Genomic DNA, 22436 nt, shown 5'->3' with positions numbered 1-22436 from the left:
CATGTTGGGAATAGTACGGCTACACGCTCACCTCGTGTCGCTTTCCAGCAAGTAGACGTCGATTAAAACAAACATCACGTCCATCAAACAAAGACGTACATGCGCCATAACACAGATTGGTTACAGAACAAATAGAGAGTAATAAAAGGGGATCAGAATCAGACACAAAGAGAGAGACACACACACACACACGCAGCAGAAGAATGGCCTCATTGTCTGGATTTATTGCAGTGTGCTGATAAGCAGCACCTTTTTCACAGTTGAATAGTGGCTGTCTGTCAGGCTGTCACCTGCACACACACACACAGCATACACGACAATCACTCACACACTGCGCATTCCAGGGATTAATGCTATAATTTAACATATGTTCACTCATCCACCCACTTGTTCTATGCTGTGCAGGCCATACTGATTCTCTACACTTTCCATCATTTCTTTTGACAAAACCCAGAGAGATGGGGTGTGATCGGCTCACGAGCACGCCTTCTGAAAATCTGAAAAAATATTTTTCTTGAGCGATATAAGTTCATTTGGGAGATGAGCTAACGAAGCCTGAACACACATGCTGTAAATCAGATCTACGGAGCATTTTCACGCACACCGACTCCTGAGGCCGGTGGGTGTAAAAGGCTCTTTTATGGCAATCTTAGAATCTCTTTATCACGTAGACTTTTATTTGATTCTTTTATGGGATGTGGACAATGAAAGAACAATACTCCATTGATCCAACATTCAGTACTAGATTTTATAACTTCGCTTAGGATGGGCGGAGGGAGCATTATAGAAGACTGTGAGTCTAAAAGGAAAGGGAAGGAAAAGCCTGGCATTTAAAGCTAATGTTTTGACAACAAGTCAGATTTTTCTAAAATATGTAAAAATAAAAGGGAGTTAAGAATAGAACACTTAGGAGTAAGTCTCACGGTCTGCCATGTCACAGATTAGGACACAGTGGAGATTTGTTTAGATATTTAAACTTTTTTTTTACATTAATACAGACATGAACAGCCACTCTCATGCCAGTGACCATACAAACATGCCCATATGCACGTTAATCAGGTTTGACTAGTCCACCTCAACAGAAAGAGGCCATTATATAAGGTTCTGGAGAGTCAGAAGAATTTCTATTAGTTGCAGCCTGCCTCTCTCTCCCCACCACACAAGGTACCATTAAAACAGCATTAGACAGTAAGCCAACATCCTTCTGGTCTGAACCACTAGACCACCTGTCTGCAGGAAGGGAGAACACGGAGAGTTGTACTTTCATTTCGAAAGAGTGAGTGAGAGTGGATGGAAACAGCAGCACACGGACAGAAGGGCCGTGCTGGCTCCAAGCCTTGGCCGGCCTTGCTCAATAAAATGCAATAAAGATGTTGCATGTTGTTGTGAATATGTGATTTTTTTTTGAGTGTGTACGTACATGTGTTGTGTGGACTGCCTTTAAAAGGCCCAGAGCAAGCCAGGGAATCATTTTCTCCCTATTATAAAGTAAAAAAAAAACGTTCTACATGTGGCACGCACACGGTTAGGAGGCTGTTTTCAACAGCGCTGCTCTTACTTAGATGCAAACTTTCCCAAGCTAAAGCCACCGTTTCTATAGAACTGCAATGTACGAAGCTTGAACCATTTCCTTACTGAGGATCTTTCAACCCCTGGAAAGCATCTCAGGACATGAGAAGAGGGGGATTATTAGTGTATCCTTTGCAGATGTTTTTACTCAATTGGAGCACCCCTTTGTAAGCTGTTTATTGATCAGTCAGCTGTAAGAGGCAACAGATCAGCTGGCTTGTTGTGAAAACAGCTTAATCCTAAAATATTACTGTGTCATAAATGGATCGTGAAAACACACTTGTGCAGCAGACTCTGCTGACATCCTTCACTGTAGTCACTGGTGCGACGCACTCTTTTGCCTGCCTGTGTTCATGGCATGTGGTCCCTTTAATCTTCTGGGAGGGGGAATTAAATGCCACTTTGGTTTGCATTTAATTCCCTGCACTAGCAAGTGACTGAGAACAGCACTACAGCAACTACAACAACACAACCCTGCGAGCTTACAGCAGCATATGTATCCTCCACTTTAAAAGGTGCAACTGAATCTGCGTGGTGTCAAGGATTAGAATATAAACAGCCACTTCAGCACATTATTAGCTTTTCATGTGTCATTTAAGGCCGTCCTATGACATGAATGAATTGATTAGGTTTAGGGTTGAGGAAGGCAGTAGGAGGTCTTTCATTGAGATTACACAGGATAAAATATCAGGACCAAACCACGAAAGACGTACTGATAGCACACAACAAAGCCTTTTACTGCCTGGTATACAAGCTAAAATACAAAACTCCGACAGAAGGCAAGATACATGGAGAATACAGTGATCAGACATAACATTATGACCACCTTCCTAATATTGTGTTGGTCTCCCTTGTGCCTCCAAAACAGTTGTGACTAATCAGAGAATGGACATGGGCCTTCTGAGGGTGTCCTGTGGTGTCTGGCAACACAATGTTGTCACTGGGGGCCTTTGGGTCCTATGGGTTGAGGGGGAGGGGCCTCTGTGGATCATTTCACAGATACTTGATCAGTTTGGGATCTAGTGAATTTGGAGGCCAGGTCAACACCTTGTGCTGTTTTTTTGAGTTGTTCCTAAACCGTTTTTGTGTGTGGCTGCTGCCAAGATGGTCAATGATATTTAATTATCCTGTCAGCTGTTTTAAAGGGAAACTACAACCTGGACCTTATTTCTGGCATGAAATACAACCCCTAACTCACCCATATAAGTTTTGTGTAATTAGTAGTCATTCGGGAGATAATTAGATCCTCGTACATCCATATAGTGGGAGTGACTGGGGCACCGAAACGCAGCCTCTAAATAACGCATCTGCCGCGAAACTCGTTCATTTCACCAATATTTTGTTATCGTACGCTAGTGCTATTCCAAGTTGAGTCTTGAGTTACCTGTTATCATCAGGTATCATCCGAATGATGTCGATGATAATACGTTATTTAGAGGCTGCGTTTCAGTGCCCCAGTCACTCCCACTATATGGATATACGCTGATCTAATTATCTCCTGAACGACTACGAATTACGCAAAAGTTATATGGGTGAGTAAACGATCGTATTTTATGCCAGAAATAAGGTCCAGGTTGTAAAAAAACAGTAGTTCCCCTTTAATGTTATACCTGATCGGTGTATTTGAATGAACTCCCTCTTCTTGTGGAATCCACAGCCTCAGAAGTGAAAACCTTCTGAAAGTTCGGAGTTCTGGAGCCGTGATGTGTTTACTGACTCTTTCAGAAGCTAATTTTTTTAGCGGATGGTGAGTTGAATAGGTGGTTCTTGCAATTCTATGACATATCAGAGGAAAATGTCACATTCTTGTCATTACGCCTTTTGATTCCTATATGACATTACCTGCCTGCTAAATTCTTCTGCTTGCCGTCAGCGTGACTTAAGTATGACTTAAGGTCCATGTTAAAACGTGAACAGTAAAATATTTTATGTGTACATAACTACCCATGTCGTAATCAAGAGCTCACATGTTCCATTTGAAGGCAGCGCCAGTGTCACACATGGCGCATATGAAGAAAAATATTTTGCTTGAAAATTGGACACATTAAGCCACACCCAGAGGTGAAGATAAACTGCAATCTGATCATGACAACCACCGAACTGCAATCTCTCTGGCAGCATTTACAATTTAGCGATTGCATCCACCAAAGCGTAAAAAGAGTCACAGTTTCTTTAGCTATTTTCCTTCCTCGTTCTCCCACACTGACTGAGTGGCACAATGACACTGTGAGACTGACATTCAAAGCCTGTCAGCTATACGAGGATTAGATCAACGGAACAAACGCATGCACAACACCATCAACCTGGAGAAAAGAGGGCAGGGGACAGGAGGCTCAGGGAAAGAATGAGGGGGGAGAACGGACTGGATAAGAAAACAAGCAAGCTGCTCTCAAGGGACTTTGGCGTTCGGAAACAATCACATTGGCCCCAGCGTCTCCTCTGCAGTGGAAAAATGAATAAATTAATAGGTGGAGTACGAGGCCTCCCGTGGGCAGGGTCCTGAAGCCATCTGCGAAGGCCATCAGTGTGTCCCAAACCTGCTGTTTCCCTACTGAACCAACATGTCAGTCTGGAGATTTACAGCCACATGGAAAGCGCACACACGAACACACGCCCACACAGCAACACCCTCACACACACAAACATCAAAGAGGACACACTCATAGGTGCAGCCAAACACGCATCCACGTATATTTGTACAGAGCCGAGCCAGGATGCAATGGCTCAGACAAAACAAACACGGCCGTAAACATGAAACTTAAGTTCATACTCTTCACACGCCCACGCGCGCGCACTCAACACTTGGCTGGTGTGGAGATTTAAGCCCGTTTGGAAAGACAAGCATCAGCCAATAAATAAATCTGTTTCCCTGAAGACCTGTTGACCCCCCCCCCCCCCCCCCCCCCCCCCTCTTTTCACACACAGCAGATGTCAAGGTCAGGCAGGGATGAGTGGAAGGTCGGAGGTAGGTGAAAGCGCCTTGGTGTGTGTGTGTTTGTGAGAGGGGGCTGACAAAACTGTGCACAGAGTCAAAGCCCTCCTCTGCGTTCGGGGGTTAGGAGGCTCCGTGTTTTGGCAGCGAGGTCGTGAACTCTGACCCCGTCAGACTCTGGGAGACGAGGAGGTCTGGTCAGGTGGGGCCGTGTCCACTAATTGACATAATCTCCTACTTGTCTCTTTTCAAATAGGCCGGGATAATCAGTGTGTCTCATCAGTGGCTGTGTTTAGGGGGCATTCAGCCATTGTTAGGTGGAAATAGTCCCTGTGGCATTGTAAGCTCTGCCATCAAGTGCTCTCCCTCTGTGTCGGGGAGCTGAACACAGCGGGGTTGTAAACAACATATTCACAGTTTGGTGGGTTTGTTTGTTAGAAGGGATCAAATGCACACAGGAACAACAGCGTGTGCAAATCATCTTGCAAGAAACATTTAAAAAAGCAAAAAGAAAAGAAAAAACAGTTTCCCTGATTAACTGAAATAGTTGGCAACACTATTTCCGTGTGATGGATCAGGTCAGGCCAACTGGGCAACAGCTCAAATGTAAGCTGGAAAAAAAAACGAATTAAACCAACAAAGGTTGAGCTCAAAGATGAATAGAGTGGATGAGCTGGGAGAGCGGTTAATTTTTAACAGAAAATAAAATAGAAAATGAGGTAATATGTGCAGAAAATGAACTTGGTGATTAAGAACCTAAGTAAAGCTGAATGCACTTACAGAAACGTTGCCTGCCATCTGCCGTGTTGAACAATGTTTGGGAAGTCGTGGCATTTTTCGATCCTCTAGTCATCGCACAAGTTTATTTAAGGTATTGTTTACTATCTTCTGCCATTAATTGGTGGAGATGCTGCTGAGCACAACTTAACTTCATTGGTTTGGGCTGATCGCAATTGGAAATACACTTGAATTATATTTTCAAAAATGAGTAAAATGCAAAATGCTTGCACCGACTTAAAGCGTAACGTCAATGCAATTCTAAGTCATTCAGTTTAGTAGGTTAATAGAAAGCAGCGTTGCCATGCTAGCCATTAGCATCTGCTTTAGGAGAGCCTTTGTTGAGTTCTTGACTGAAGCACAACAGATGAGGAAGCAGCAGTGCACCCCAGGCACTGACCACCAACCACCAAAGAAACTGCCCAAGTAATAGTCCCGATTCTTACTGATCAGAAAGCCAGCAAATGTTGGGAAGCTCAAGCACAGCCCTTGTGCTGCTGTGGTAGGCTGTTCCATTTTTACAAAGTGTCTCTGTTGAAGGAATTCCCACACTATTGATGTTCAGGCTTTTCCCATTTTTAACACGCTTGAGCTATTTTGCAAATCGAGGGTGTGTCGTTGCAGCCCTGCTTTCAGACAATCATTTCTACCCTTGTTACATTATCACTAACCACTTTTTTTTTTTTTTTTGCAACTCCCTTGCCAAGCTTAGCATATAATGAGTTAGTGAGCTGACAAAACAAACAAATGCCTTGAAACCACACGACTGAAGACACTTGTTAGGGTTAAATACATGTACAGGCTTCAACACGCAACCCTGTAATATCACTTGAAACATAACAAGGTTGAGACAAAAGTTGAAATATTGCAGTTATTTCTGTCGTTTACGCTGACAAAACAAGCAGAAGGAGATGCTTTGGCATGAGCGTAGCTCCACATGATGACGCAGGATGTCTCCAAAATGTGTTCAGATTGTTTACTGTGCTAATGATGCACTGAATTTCGTTATATATCAGAAATACCTAAATGATCTTAGTGAGAAAATTCACAATAAAGCCCAAATCTGCTATAACAAAAGTTTTTAAATGTTCCCCACTGGCATTTGTCCTTGGTGTGAAAACACTGCACAAGCTTAATCATCTGATTCCTCTCCACGAGCCGATCACTCGCCCAAAAAACGGTCTGTACTTTCCCTCTCTTGCCTGAAACAATAACCCCACCAAACGCAGCTCCAGCGAGCCAGCTCTAGAGCAATTGCTCTCCAGTGTTTGAAGTGTTTATGGACATTAATGATCCAACATTTCAAAAGAGCAGCACATGTTTGGCATAGTGGCGCACTTGGGCAAGCCGAGACGGCATGTTTCAGTGGAAAAACTTTCATCGGAACAGTCGAGTTGTTTGATAGCGTGGGATGCGATGTGAGGGTTGTGTGGTCTGGTTTGGGTGAGGAACCTTGGGATGTCCAAAAACCAACTGTCCAACCACAGAGACACCACAAGAGTTTCAGTAGATGTCTGAGCATCTTGGCTGCAAATACAGATATCAGGTGAAGAAATGCCATGCTTTTTATGAATCCATCTGTCCATTATTCCTCTGATTGATCAATCAGTTTTCAACATGTCGTCTTCAAATTGTCACAAAGATTGAAAATCAGCGAATTACGCTTACAGTACAGTAATTACACAAAATACTGACAACAAACAGCCACTGAAGGATAACTGACTGATCTACTAATTATTTAAAATGCACTCAAGTGTAATGAACACCAAACATTCATTCATCTTCTGTAACCGCTGGTCCTGTGAAGGGTTGCGGGGGCGGGCTGGAGCCTATCCCAGCTGTCATCGGGCAAGAGGCGGGGTACAACCAGGACAGGTCGCCAGTCTATTGCAGGGCTAACACAGAGAGACAGACAAACATTCACACTCACATGCACACCTACAGCTAATTTAGAATCACCAATTAACCTAAAGAGCATGTCTTTGGACGGTGGGAGGAAGCCGGAGTACCCGGAGAGAACCTACGCAGACACAGGGAGAACATGGAAACTACTCACACAAAGGCCCAGTCGGCCTGGATTACACCAAACACAATGAATTAATTGACTTTAATGAAGCATTTTAACAATCAATCAATAGTAAACGTTTGCTGGCCGCGGTTTCTCATGCGATTTTGTTCGCGTCACAAGTAAAGAAGCAGTTTGAAGATCTCACCTTTGAGACCTGTGATTATTTTTCTAACTTTTAAAGTTTTATTCGATGAAGACATGGAAGCACAATCAACTGATCAACCAGTAATGGAATGATTAGCCCTAAACCTTTGAGGAAAGATTCACAGAAAGTAAGCAGACTGGTAAACAGATTCAAAGAGCACAGGGAAAATCTCTCTGCACCACAGAGCTTTTGTGGTCGTCTAGCCGAGCAGAAACAGATGTAAATGATTTTGGGTGGATTTTTATTCCTATTTTTTTAATTCTCCCCTTTGTTTACATGATTCTGGAACTCAGCGATCCTCTCGAACATGAAGGAAATCAATCCTCCTCACTATCTGCCGTGGCTGGATTGTTTCTCTCATGTTCTGCATACTGATCTCTGGCCAAGACAAGCACGAGGTCAGTCAGCTCAGCAAACCGAATCCATCAAACCTCCACTCTACAGCTGCCTCTGTCCAATCTTTGCTCTCCCTCTGTCTGTCAATCTCCTGTTGCCTCATTGAAACTGCAATCTGTTTACTATGTCTGCAACTGTGATCAGAGATCTGGGTTTCAGGGATGACAGACAGAGAGCAGAACCTCCTGGAGACCTGGAAGAAACACTTTTTCACAACACACCAGTCAGCCTCTGATGAAACTATGCGAGCAGCTGCATTTCAGACATGCGGTTATCGTTTTGTTGAGGATGCTGCACCACTGCTAGAACACAGGATGTTTCTTGAGGGAAATACGTACTTATATACACTGGATTCACTGAAAAGAAGATTTTTATTTTTTTGTGCTGTGTGAACGACTGAGAACCGCTCTCACGTGTGGTTAAAAACTCACCAGATGAAACTAATATGGTGGAACAGACCATCAACATGTCCACACGTTACATGTGCAGATACAGTAAAGGCGAGTGCAGCTGAAAGCACTTATGCCAATCATACGCCGATGAAGTCACTGCTCTGCGGATTGCTTAAATAACTCGCAACAGCACCGAGGCCTGCACACGGTGACAAGAGTTAGCTCGCGCTGCACGTGAGTTACGAAGAGGAGCTTCTCAAGTCCTCAGAGGTGCTTTGACAGGCTGCGACCGCCCACGATAAATTACAGAACTCCTAAATCCCCGTGCAGCCCTTTAACTAACACCATGTAAATAGGTTCAGTGGTATCATATCACATTATGTTCTTCAGGTGGGTCGGGATGAAGCTAAATGCCCACCAAGGATTTTGTAGCTCATATACAATGAAAAGGTAAAGCCCTGAAGATCAGATACTGTATAAGGGTGCGCCTTTTCTTGATCACCGTGTCTGCCTTTGCTCTCATTTAATACATATTTCATTACATTGTATGGTACATATTTCTCTCAAACTTTCACTCTCAGACAGAACGCCTGCTCCCCACCCTCCTCCTCCTCCTCCTCCTCCTCCCCCTCTTCCTCCTCAGAGAGATGAAGTATTTGTTTAGACAGGCTCAGTGACATCACGGTCGTCGAGAGGGAGCGGGTGCAGCTATCCAAACCCCACAGTGGTTCGCACCGCACAGTGTACACGTGCACCGCGCCGTGCATGCACGCTTAATCCTAAATACATGTACGCCTAATCCAAACACACCCCATTACCTTCATTACATGCGCTATGGCTCCAGGGGTTTTGTAGAACAAAAGCAGGCTTATTTATAATGTAAAGAGACAGTAAATACAGCAGAAACAGCTAAACCACGCTCAAACGGCAGCTGTAAAAGGAGCTGGAAAGTTTCTATGAAGAATCCAAACAGTCTGTAAGCGGTGATATTGGGCATATCAACATCCCATGTTATCACTGCACATTTGGTGAATGCTGATTTGCCAATGAGAGTGATACAGCCTTATCAACAGATAGACCACCATGCATCTTTGTGGGTTTTCTGAAAAGCTTAAAGGGTGATTTTATCCCAAGGGATCAGCATGAAATCCATAGAACGAATGAATTAATCCTTCTACTTGCATAATGTGTATGCAACTTCTGATTCCCCTTTACAAAGCTTTGTTAAAGTGTTTACAGTGGGCTCTTTGACCAAGAAAAAGTCAAACAACATGTATAAAGCCAGAATGAATGCAATGAGTTAGCATTCTTTCATGCACATGGGCTGCATGCTTGAGGCTACTTCACAGTCTCTCAGTCACTGGGAGTCTGAAGAAGCAGAAATAAATGCTTAGAAAGTTGTCTAAAGCATGCACAGACATGTGTTTGAGTTTGTTTGGAATTCAAATTTATTATTTGAGAAAAACTTCTTCCATTTGTGTATTTTGTCTCTCCTTTTGCCTATATTTTTCCAGCCTATTAGTATTAGGTTAAAGCTGTGATGCTTAAAGCATCATGATGCTTTAAGCATTATGTCAACTAGTCACTGATCATGTAACAACAACGCAGACGCCTCCAAGAAGACAGGTGAGGAGCCTTGTGGGTCGTTGCAGCAAACCAGTAGCATGGAAGTAGTTCACTAAAGATGAAGCCCATTCTACTCTGACATGCAAAATATGTCAGTCCTGAAATACAACAAAGGCACTACTGCAATGTACACTGAAAATACATCAGCTAACGCTAGCAGAGGAATGGTCCAAATCGTCTAAAGTCATTCAATGTCTAAAGTTATCAGACCTTTAGCTTCAGTACATGGAGAAGGCTTCAGAGAAATACTGCTTTTTTTTACTGTCTTAGAACAAGGTGTGGAGTACTATTGAATGCTACTGGTGGTGCTGACTGGCAGCCTGTTTTATATATCTGCAGTGCACAGTATCTAGCACATAAGCTGCCTTCTCAACATAATGTTTTCAGGTCAAGAATATAGATTTCATTGTAGCATAGCATTCTACTTTCTACTGTGTTGTTATTTCAACTTTAAAAAATCTGAATCTGTGCAACCCCTAATTTGTATATACCCTAAAATCAGCAAAATTATAAATGTGGTATTATACCTTAGGGATGTTGGTATTTTGTTGATGTGTACACCCGTTTGAAAAAGCACAGTGGTCAGTGCAGTCAGTCCTAGTGACAGATGATGAACCTCATGATAGCTTTGACCTTCAGCCCTCTGATAGAGCTGTCCTCGTTCCTTCGTCCCACTCCAAACGACCCCTGTCTCTGTCCGTCAGCACCAGCTTATAAGGAAAGAAAGAGCCATCACTGGCGGACAGCACACACACACACACATACGCGCACACATATGCAGACACAATAACAGCTTACAGCGCAAGACAAGTGCGGTTAGCTCCGCAGTTACAGAGTAAATAGTTTAGATAAGTGCCACCTTTTTATTTCAAGTAGCACATTTACTCTGATGCATAGTGACTGTCAGAAACAAAAGAGAGATTCCTGGGCTCTGAGTGTGTGTCACAAGTGAAAAGAGGACTGTGCAGAACAAACACTGCCACCCCACCGCCCCATCCCTTCTTTTCCTGTATTGTCCATTAGTCCCCTTTCCTGGAAACACATCCCTCCCACATACGCAATCAACAACCAGACCCATCCATCCACCTTACATTCATCACTCTGACCACCAGTAAGTCTCTGTTTATTCACCACCCCAAGTCTTGGGTGAGCTGTCCTTGCTGGATGTGTCACTGGCACTACCCAGAGGATCAGTCGCTTGCCAGGAAGGTATGCCGTCAGGTTTTGATCCACGCTGACACTCACCACCCAAATATTCATGTGCCGTGACCCGAATTTCACTTCCACAAACAGCTTCTGTCATATTTGTTTTTGTCGTCTGCATGGAACAGGATTTTTCACAGCAACGCGGCACAGTTGAATGAATAATCACTTAAATGGTTTTGACAAGGCTATGACTTAGGATATACACTCATTAGGTACACTAGTGAACATGAATGTGTTCTGTTATAATAATCCTGCACTAAATTTCCCTTCATGACTGTCACAATGTTCAGTTTATGTTGGGGAAGAAAGGTGGCGATTCAACTGTATGATCAGTTGCCGAATTAGTCAGAAAAGTGCGTAAAACGAACATGAGTTGGTCTTTTGGTTATTTTAAACAAATGCTGAATCCCTATGAACCTTCATGGATTGTGACATTAGACTGCATTTGTTTTCACTATGCAAATGCAGAGAGCTAATTCCTTAACTAACATCAAATACATGGACAACAGCTAATTGACAGTACTGCCGTTTGCACAACATGTGAAACTATTACAAAATATCTTTGGGTTTTAGTACTGCAATCACTCAAAACCATTTTAATATGTTAGGTTGAGCTCCTGGAAACTATAGCCCAGCCCAAATGGATGATAAATGTGTACGTTGACAGTATGACTGCTGTCCTACTGGGGCCTGAGTGTATGTATCCTCAGGTCACAGTTTTCAGGAGATTATGATCAGCTTGGAGCCGGGACAGCTCTGTGATCCAAGCCAGCCTCGACACCCCTCAAATTCTGTTCCTCTCTCTCTCTCTCTCTCTCGTACTGCCATTTCACTTACTGTACACCCACTGCTGGCAGCTCTGTTGATGCAGAGGGACAAGTCAACAAATCAACAGCTTCCTATGCCAAACTCATCACACAACGCTCAAACTGTGCTGCACAGGCTCGCTCACACACAGAAGGGCATACATGGGAGTTTGTACACATACATGTCCTGGCAAACGGCTGTAATTAACCTCACGGTTACACTTGAAACGTGCAAGATTAGCACGGATGTGTGTGTGTGTTCATCTATGTTTACCAGGCGCTAACATGACACAGTCGCTCACTTCACAGCCAGCAGCTTGCCGGCTGCCCGATTTAATATTTCAAAGGCTAAGAATAGATTTTTATAGGTTTTCCCCGTGCCAAAGCAAACAGCAAGATTTTCACAACAACAACAACAACAAGGGCTCTGAGAGTCACACGAAACGGAGCGCACGTAGAGGCCAGAGCTACTATAACATACACTCCCTTTCATCATTTGTTTCACTAACTCCAAAAATGTACAATGTAATGCTTCCTGGAAAAAAAAATAAACTAAAGCCAGAAGAAGAGCAGCAGCCTGCTACCACAAAACAACCAGTCTATAATGTGGCACTGTCTGTTGTATTTAATCAGTGAGCGGCATATGTAACAGCTCATGTTTTATTAGTCAAACCAAATGTTTGAAAGACCTTTTTTTTCGCCCCAAGGACTAAAAATACTGAACTGTTTTTGAAGAAATAGCATGCCTGCAGCATCTGCTAACACTGTAGATATAAACAGTACATGCAGCATTAACAATCCAGTAATGGCAAAGTCTGGTTGCAGCCCTCGAGGATATAAAACGGGTCATGTCTTTGTCAGAGCAACTACAGGGAAGAGGAATGTGCATATTCACCTGGAGACGTGGACAGAATGGTTACAATAATTCATCCTGTCCCTCCAGAAAATGATGGCTTTATTGGCAACCTGTCAACAAGCAATACCTTTGGAGGAGATACCGTATCAGAAAGGGGTCGTTGTGCATGCATATGCGTTTGTGCGTTTCGGGCCGGTCATGGTCAATGACAAATAGCAATCAATTAGGGTGTGTGCTGGGGTTTCTGGGTAAAGGTTCCTCCTCCTGGACAAGGTCAAAAACATAAGACAAACATGAGGCAGGTGTCACGAACTTCAGATAATAATGTAATTTTCAATAAACAAACGGCTAAAGGATGAAACGCCTCTCTCTGACATATTACCACAGACGCCCATACGTTGAGGCATTAGGGCCTAACCTTGAAGAATGGTCTGCGGTGTGTCACCTGTGGGTGTGTATGTGTGTGTGAGTAACAGCAGGGGCCTCTCAGAGCACTAATGACAGCTGATGATAGGCCGAGAAGAACGGCTCTTTGACTGATGAAAGCTGCTGCAACGCTGAGGCAGAGGAAGGGGTCAGATTGTACCAGGGTGCACAGTGCAAAAAAAGATAACACTAATGACAAAGCTATTTCACCGTTTAACACTTGCTTGGCCAACACGCTGGGAGAGGAGAGTGAAAATAAAAGATGTACCTGACAAAAATAGGATTTTAGACTGAAAATCAACTCTTTATTGTGAAAGATGGCTTCCCACGGTAGGAGTTAGACATGTCTAAAGAGAGTTTGGTGTTTTATTGGGCTAGTTCAGTGCACCAAGTAGGATTTAGTGAAACCTAAATCAAAATGAGACCACACTCAGGTCTGATCAATCCACAGCTACACAGCTCATTTAAATTGTCTACTCAAAGTTTGAACTGTGTTTGGTTCTGAGTAATTAATGTGTTAGTGTGGATAAAGAGAGGCTGGACCATAACAACACCATGTGCAGCATCAGGTCTGCTTTGATTTCTGAGAAAACTAGAATTACCAGCAGCTAGTCGAGACACAGTTTACATCCATGTCATTCATGTAGTGAAGAACTTGAAAGAAATGAGTTTCTGTTTCTGGCAAATTTGGAGAAATTCCTGAGATGTTCCTGAGATATCACATTCACAAGAGTGGACCAGACGATCAGGCAGCCCGGGAACATAATACCTGCGGTCACGGCTGTCACAGATTTTACAAAACACACCATTTGCCTCTGAGTCGGATGATTAGGGACAGTTATAGACAACCAAAGCCAGTATGCAAACAGTGTCTCAGAGCCTGTCAAGTGAAAGTTGACAGCCAAAACTTAGCAGTTCAAACGCAAGTCTGCAGTCTATGCGTACACAGAGTGTGAGCTGTTAAATTTACAATCAACGTGTTGTTAAACCGGGGCGTCCCGATAGCTCACCTAGTCGAGCAGATGCCCTAGCCTGGAAGCCACAAAACATTCGTGGGTGGGGAAGTTGGTCTGGAACCACTCCATTTGGAACTGATTATGCCTTGGTAAAGAGCAATGTGACAGCGATGGACAGAATAATAACAGCAACATAGTCATATAGATGATTTAGGAGAGAGGAGTTGAATTTGTTTACAACTAAAGGCCCTTGTAATAAAATCCCAAATGTTGTGTGACCAGCCAAATGTTCAGATAAGAATTGAAGCCATGAATGCTATAGTTGTGCTCACCTGATTATTTCTCTTGACTGCAATCACCAAAAGAAGAAGTTTATATCCTAAAATGTTACGTTTCTGCACTTTAAAGGGTGTTGTTATCAAGTGTAAGGTGTATTTTAACATGATATAAATACACTGAATCCCTTAAAGGGATAGGAAGTATAAATAAATTGTAACACAATCTGGATGATCCTGTTTATCCCATTACGTGTATCCATGAGATCCTGGACCATAAAAGGTTTTGATGAGCTTAATATTTGTTCTGCTTTTTCTTGACTACCTGGTTTTGAGTGCAGCATATTTATAAAACATATTTATTTGAGGGCCCAAATGAGTTGAATGTTCAGAAAATAGTCAAAGCCTGATGCTGGAAAGGCTGTGGCCAGGTACAGCTGACTTCACTTCAAAGGCCATGTTAGTCTCTACTGTATAGCCTCAGGCAGACTACTCAACGATCTGGAGACAGCACTGAGGTGGTGCTATACATTCAGTAGATAGCATCATACATCAAACAAACTCTGGAAATACTACCCTGCTCCTTGGCTGCGGCAGAAAGGGACCTGGTTTCTTAGCCCACACAAGGCCTCACACAGGAAAACACACAGTGGAATGCTTCAGTACACTAACAACTAACGGCGTGCTTCGTTAACTGTGGACTTCCAGTACCTGAATCGGTGTCAAAATCTCGCTTTGCAATCAGAACACTAAACCCACTGTACATATTAGTTTAACACGTTTTTTTTCCTTTTTTGTCGATCCTAAAGGGCAAAATGTGCACCTGCTGCCAGACTGTGAACATTATGTGAAACATTCAACATTCCCCTGTCTCGATACGTATTTATCCACTCATTCCTTCGCTCATAGTTGGGAGAGTGTGCTAAAAGGGAGTAGGAGTTACACCCAAAGTGAGTGCAGTGGTGGTCATCCTCTTACACAAATACACCTGATAAGAGCTGCTGATTTGATCTGATGTTATAAAAAAAAAATAAAAATACAAACCTCAGTGGCAGTGTAGACCAGAGACAAGTACACATGGAGAATTATAGATAGAAGAGATGTGGGGCTGATTGGAGCCCACACTAATCTCTCTTCAAACTCATTACTAAGTGAAATACAGAGCAGCTATTACTGTCCATACAGACAGCACTGTGTACAGTAGATGACAGCACACAGATGCTCTGTTGATACAGTATACACAGACATCAGACACATCCTGTATGTATTACAGAGACTCGGCTCCGAGGAGCCCACACACCACACACCGAGTCTTCATCCAGGCTGAGAGCAGAAGAAGCCACTGTGGTGAAATGCTGTAATTGCGTTTTAATAGTCCAGCACAAACACAAACAATTTGGTCATATCCTGCACCAGAAGAAAACAAACAAAGGAAGGGGAAGAGAAAACAGAACGCGGAATATTTGAAGCTGTCATTAAAATTGCAGCGTAATGCGCAAGTTCACTGAGACGTTAACAACAGCAGTATGCGTCAGCGAGATGACTGACCGGTAACGGGGCTATTAGCAGATTTATGCAAACAGCAACAGGCTAACGTAGCAAGTAAAGGAATGAGAGTGGGCATAGAAGTGTGGAGAAATGAGGAAGAAAGAGCGGGAGGTAGGAGACCAAACAGAGGAGAAATGGGAGGGAGAAAGGCAACGTCTGAGTGTAGGAGACCCAGGAATGTTAATCCTCTTTGTATGTCTCCCAGCAATGATTAAACTTTTCTAATATCAGGCATGACATGAAAAAAAAAAAAAGGGTCAGAAATGGGTCAGCTGTGGGAGAAGAGGAAGAAACAATACCAGAGCCGGTGGTTACGCTCACAGCAGTTGAGCTTTAAAAAATACATATAATGCCACAACAAGCCAGGGTCTATGTCTGCAGGCATTAGCATACAGCAGCAAAACCAAAGCCTGTTGTTAGTTAGCATGTCTCAGCTGCACTGGGTTTGTTCTACTTTGAAGGTAAAGTGGAGAGGCATATGAAACCAAGCTAATCTGGACTGTAACACACCGGCCTGGTAATCCACTCGTCAGTACAGCCGGGAACATGTGACATACAGATTGTGTCATTCCCGCAGGGGACGCTACTGTGTGAAAATGGCCCGAAAAGCCAGCGGGACGAGTGCAGGAGTCACAGAGAACCACTTAGCGGCTACGCTAGGCTAATCACAGGTGAGAGGTCAGCGCCAAACCGTGTGTGCTTAACCCCTGCGCTTCCTGGAAACTGTGCTCTCAGGAGGAGGATGAAGAGACGACGAGCGCACATTTTCCACAGCCTGGGACTCCCTGAGGCTCTGGGGACTGGACGCATCCCTCTCTTTCTTTTCATTTTTTGCCCTCCCTCCCTCACAGTCTCTCTCTCGCTCCCCCTTTCTCTCACCACTTTCAATGAGCTGCATCATTACCAGCAGATTTAAAGAGAGGGCAGGCGAAAAGCAACACAGGGAAAGCGAGGGGGCACGGGGTGGGTTAAGGAGGGGGTCCATGTATGTGTCTGTTACGCGCCGGTGTCAGCAGGGAGACAGATTGGAGAAGTATTTCCTCGCCTGTCCCAGGAAAAGGCCCTCTCACAGGAGGGCTCAGACACCATAAATCCTCTGTGATTCTTTCCATGCCCCTCTCTCTGTGTCACTCTCCCTGCCGCTCTCTGAGCCTAACTTCACGTTGCAGTGTCGAAAGCAATCTGATTCATAATTTCCCAAGTGGCTCTGTGAATTGGTCCCTCACTCGGCTTGGCAGGCCTCACGTTCACACGGCCTCTATTCATCAGCACCCGTGGTCACACACTCTAACCTGAGTTAACCTCCAAGCTTGTCCAGCGCTGAGAGCCGCAACACTGGACTGTTTCACTGATACTTCATTAAGCCCTAACAGAGCCATTTATCTCTGCGATTCCGTCATGTATTACTATGTTAAGTATTGCGCACAAGTACTATTTTATGAGGCCTTTATTGTGAAATACCATAGACACCCACTTAGGCTCTTTCACACGCTCTCACTTGGCTCTATATATATTCTTCCATCAAAAGCAGCGCAGCCCTGATCATTAACATTCTTACACCGAGGGGCCGTTTTATCACTCCAGCCACGCGATGTGAAGCAGCTACTCCCTTTGAAGTCGAGTTATTGCCAGCATCGGATGAGCGAAAATAGCTGAATCTGGTTGTTTGAGAGAGAAAGAAAGAGAAAGAGAGAGAGAGAGGTTTGCATATCGCTGCGTATCTGCTGAGTGTGTGATAGATGGATTTACGCCCTCACCTCTGGACCAGCTCACTAATCAGGCCTTACACGTTCCTGAGATTCTTTGCTGGACGGAGAAAACCCACTGTGAGAAAGCCCACCCACATCAGACACAATGAACAAGTACGGTTCACACAAGCAGACATGAAAGAAGAAATAAGTAAATACAACAACTTTATTGAAGAGATAAACGAGAGAGCAGCCATTACTTATTTACACTGCACATGACTGCCCTCTACTGGTCTTAAACATCGCAAGTAAATTTCAATGTGAATGGTTTAATAGATTTTAGTTTAATTTAAACATGAAGAATTTGAAATATTGAAAGATCACAGAATCTACATACAGTCTAGTTGATGGTTAGAAACAATGCAGCTATAGGTATTTTAAAATCTAGATGATGATGTGTCATGTCGAATAACTTTTCTTAGGCTGTCGTAGCACCAGCCATGCTTCTTCCTGCCCTCTTGCCTCTTTGCCTTAGGTGTTTGAATGGCCGTGGACATGGCTTTCTCACCAGTTCCCGCTCACCTTGTGCTTGGTACACCAGCGGCATCTATCTATATCCCCACCTGTGGTAGAAAATGCCTTAACGACACCAAACCGACAGTTGCCAATTGACAATCGTCAGAGTTTCAGAGAGTGGCCCTCACTCTGGTGGTGTGACTCGCACCATTGCCACTGTCATTCAGCGGTGGAACGAATGATTAAATTGTAGACCAACTGATCAGAGAGATTCAGGAGAGGTTAGCTCTTTACGTTAGTGTGCTGATCTTCCTTCCCAGCTTCCTAGCCTCCCAACTAATAGCTCTTTTGATTTCCACTTGACCGCCTCACATCTTGTACCAGTTCCTGTTCTAGTAGTCAGCACGTATTCTAGCCATGTTCTTGTGTGAAGTTACCTCGGGTGCCAAGCCAGTCCTCAACCAGCTGATCTTCCTTAAACCACTCACCTGCCTGCTCATCCGCCATCACAACCCAAGCTCCACTCTTCAGTCTACTCAGTCTATGGAATCTCTGAATCTCTTGCTCAGCCTCACAACAACCACTCCCCTCCATCTGTATTTGGGTTCTCCACATTGTAAAAGCCAAACCTAACAATAAGAGGGAAGGTTAAAGAACCGTAAGCTGGCTTCAGCTTGATCAGGACTGAAACCCTAGCCCAGTACTCCAAAAGTCTTTCAGCTCTTTAACAGGTTACCCTGCTGTGTCCAAAAACGTTAAATAAAGTTTCATCCAAGAAGCTTCTTCAGTTTTAAAGGACTGATGGGGAGTAGGGGTTTAAATAGGAACATCTGTGGGGGTTGAGCATCAGAAACCTGATTGACTAGAGTCTGTTAATGGCTAGATACTTACCTGTCATTGGGTGGGGACTGGTTGTCCCTGTCCTCTTCCTCCAATGAATGGTGCTCTAACCAATCATTATCAGTCAGAGTCTCAAGATGTGAGGGGGCGTGAAACTTCTTGGGGACAGAACTTAAGACTGCTTTGTAAATTGATGGCATATTATATCTCAGTCCACCTACCCTGTTCTGAGAATGGTTTCTTCTCTGGTTTAGCCAGATTTAAATCCCAACTCCCCACCAGTCCCTCAGAACTGAAGAAGCTACTTAACTTCCTCTAACTTCCTACTAACCTTCTAACTTGGATTAGTGGTGAAACGTCTTCAAAAAACTCAAATCCAGATGCCATTCTTTAATGTTTTTGGATATACCATGACCTGGCTCACTGAGAACCTTCTCAGACATACTTAACCCTCTGTAGACATTGGGTCAGGTCATTTAATAGCATAATAGCTCATACAAATATGGGCATCCCAGAGATGCTGCACTATTGTGCTGTTGCTTCAGGGTTTTACATTAATATGTTGTTCTCCTCTCTGCAGTCAGAGGGCACAGCTGATATGGAGATAACACATGGAAATATTTTTTATTGCAGTAACACAGCTGTAGGCCACGGTGCTGCTCTTCACAGTGCAGATACGCATTCAGACATGATATAAGGTTAAAGAGGCTGGTAAACTCAAATATATCATACATCACTGATATTTCAGGTGTACATAAAAGGTCAGATGCTATGAAAAAGGGTTGTGCTCGCTGACTTACTGCCCTTTGGTCTCCCCCTTAACCCCTCCTCATTTAACTTCCTCGCCTTTCAGGTGCCTGCAAAAGCAGAGAGGGTCCCACATGTTCGCTCATCTGTCCCTCGACACACATTCCCTAAACAAGCACTCTCCAAAACACTGCTGGTTGCCATGGCAGTGTTGCTGGCCTGAGTAAATAAGAAGGATGGGATGAAAATGTCCGTAGAGGAGGGGAGTGTTTTAAGTGGTGGGGGGCGAAAGTGTGTGTCTTTACCACGGTAGTACCCCCACAGGAGAGCTGCCTGGTAGAATCATTACAGTCCACCCAAACACACGCTGACATCTCAACTTTAGTCAGCCTTGCCACACACGAACATGCACACACACTTACAGATATGCATAGACAAACACATGCATACATCTGTGGACATTTTGCCACCTCTAATGGTCAGTCAAGTGGTGTCAGTGTTCTGCAGATGTTCATGACCGGCTGCCGTTTGCTCAACAACATGTGCTCATTATTCTAATTGCATATTTCCTCGTGTTTGTTTGCAGAAAGGCTACTTGTAGATAAAATAAACCACATCCACTGTCTCTGACGCTTAATTCTGTTTAGTCTGAGAGACACACGGAAACACACAGGTGAAGCATGTTTAGTCTGGTTTCTTATTGTCCCTTTAATTTTCTCTAAATGCTGCGTCATTTGAAATAAGAGGAAGTTGCCCAAAAACATGTGTTGGGCTTGTGTGAGTTAATGACAAATTACAAATCATCTGACCAGTGCAGTTTCTACAGTGTGACGAACTGATGCAAAAATTTTAGATGAAGAGGAGTTTAATTTTGTTGTAGTGGGTGAAGCAGTGCAGTAATGCGTGGGACATCCATGTAGGTTGAACATAGATTTCTACTTCTTTACTTGTTAGGTCTAGGTCCCTCATTAAGGAGGCAGCACGATAAATCCACCGAACTAAATCCAGCCCGTCCTTGCAAAGTTTGACATTAAAGAGGACTCATTATGCACATTTCCAGCTCATTTCCACCGGTAGAGTTCCATGATTCACAGTTCATAAAATCCTTATTTAGCTCATGCTGCCTGTTATGCGGCGCCACCTCTGCCTTGAAAAACAGACAACGATAGCTCCATGCTCTTTAAGCCCCCTTCTCCAGAAGCCTATCTTCTGATTGCGCATCCTTTTGCGATTTACGAACACTGTGATTGTTCAGAAAACAAACCGCAAACCTAGTACGATAAAATCATGTGCTTGTTTGTCGAGTGGAAAAGGCAACTTCTCAAATCTACCCTTTCTAAAAGTTTGAGGTTGAATCCAATACCGAAATGTGACTGTTTCGTGAGAACATGTAGCTACATTTCCGAGTGGATGGTGATTTGGTGGGGCTTCTACGCCTGGAGCAAGGGAACATATAAAGAACACCAAGCTTGTTGAAAAACTTCTGTTAGGTCCATCTGAAGGCTGGGCTTTAAGGTCACAGGGATTACTTTACACACATTTACCTTTCAGATTTGAAACCTTGGTCATGTTTAATAGGAACAATCAACATTTCAACATTATAGGAAAAGTATATCTCTCTTCTTAAAGTCCCACACGCATGTTTGTATGGCTATCTTTGCAAGGACATTAATTGACATAATGATTTTCCTAGCCCGTTAACCTAATCCTAACCATGACCTGATGTAACCTTTACCCTAAATCAAGTCTTAATGCTCAAACAGCCTTGTAAAGAAGCGAGGACCAGCCAAAATATCCTCACTTTTTGCACTTTTTGCACCACTCTGATGGTATTAAACGCAGGTCCTCAGAAAGATAGCTGTACAAGAGCACACACTGATACAGACACACAAGCACAGGACCACTGAAGCAGCTAAATGCCAATTAGACCCTGATGAGAGACATGAATAGTGGAATGTAATGACTGAAATTTAGCCCTTACTTGTTCAGCATCCACTGTGGGCTCCTTTTCTTTCCAATCTCCAAACTTACTTGAACCCTGCTACCCCTCAACCCACCCTCCCCTCCTTAAACCAGAGAACACGGCCACAGTCTCTATAGGTATCCGTTTTAGTTGGCACTGACGTGTTTGTTTATGTGTTTTATTTACTGTACGAGAGCATGAGTGTGGTGCAGTGTTTGTTTAGAGCTCACATCTCATATGGCTTTGTTACTGCGTATTTAAACTGGCGATTAACCGACCTCAGCGCTGCAGATGAAACATAAATGTCTCTGGTCTTTAAGGGATTTAGATAATTTGTGACACTGCAGCATGAAACAATTCTGCCAGATACTAGGGTTTCCCCCTGAAAAAGTCTCTTATTCAATTTAGCCTATGTTTCAATCTTTTCATTTGATGTCTCCTAATCTTCTAATGTCCCAGTTTCGTATGCCATCGAAGCGTACATGAAAATCAGATAAGTTAAGAACGTTTGCTCCGAAGCGCAGCAATAGCGATAAAGAGCACCTTTAAAAGATTTACAGCTTTTGCGGGACATGTGAGCTGCCTGTATATTTTTCTTTCCACGTTGGACGCACAAATGCAGCGGAAAGAAAAATTTTGTTAACTAGTTCCTTGGTAACCGCTAGGTAGCTCAAAAACAATCCATAAAACACACCTCAGTGCAC

This window comes from Chelon labrosus (genome assembly GCF_963514085.1).
Source record: "Chelon labrosus genome assembly, chromosome: 15".
In the NCBI taxonomy this organism is placed as follows: Eukaryota; Metazoa; Chordata; class Actinopteri; order Mugiliformes; family Mugilidae; genus Chelon; species Chelon labrosus.
The sequence above is the reverse complement of the archived record's forward strand: the minus strand, read 5'-3'. Positions refer to the sequence as shown.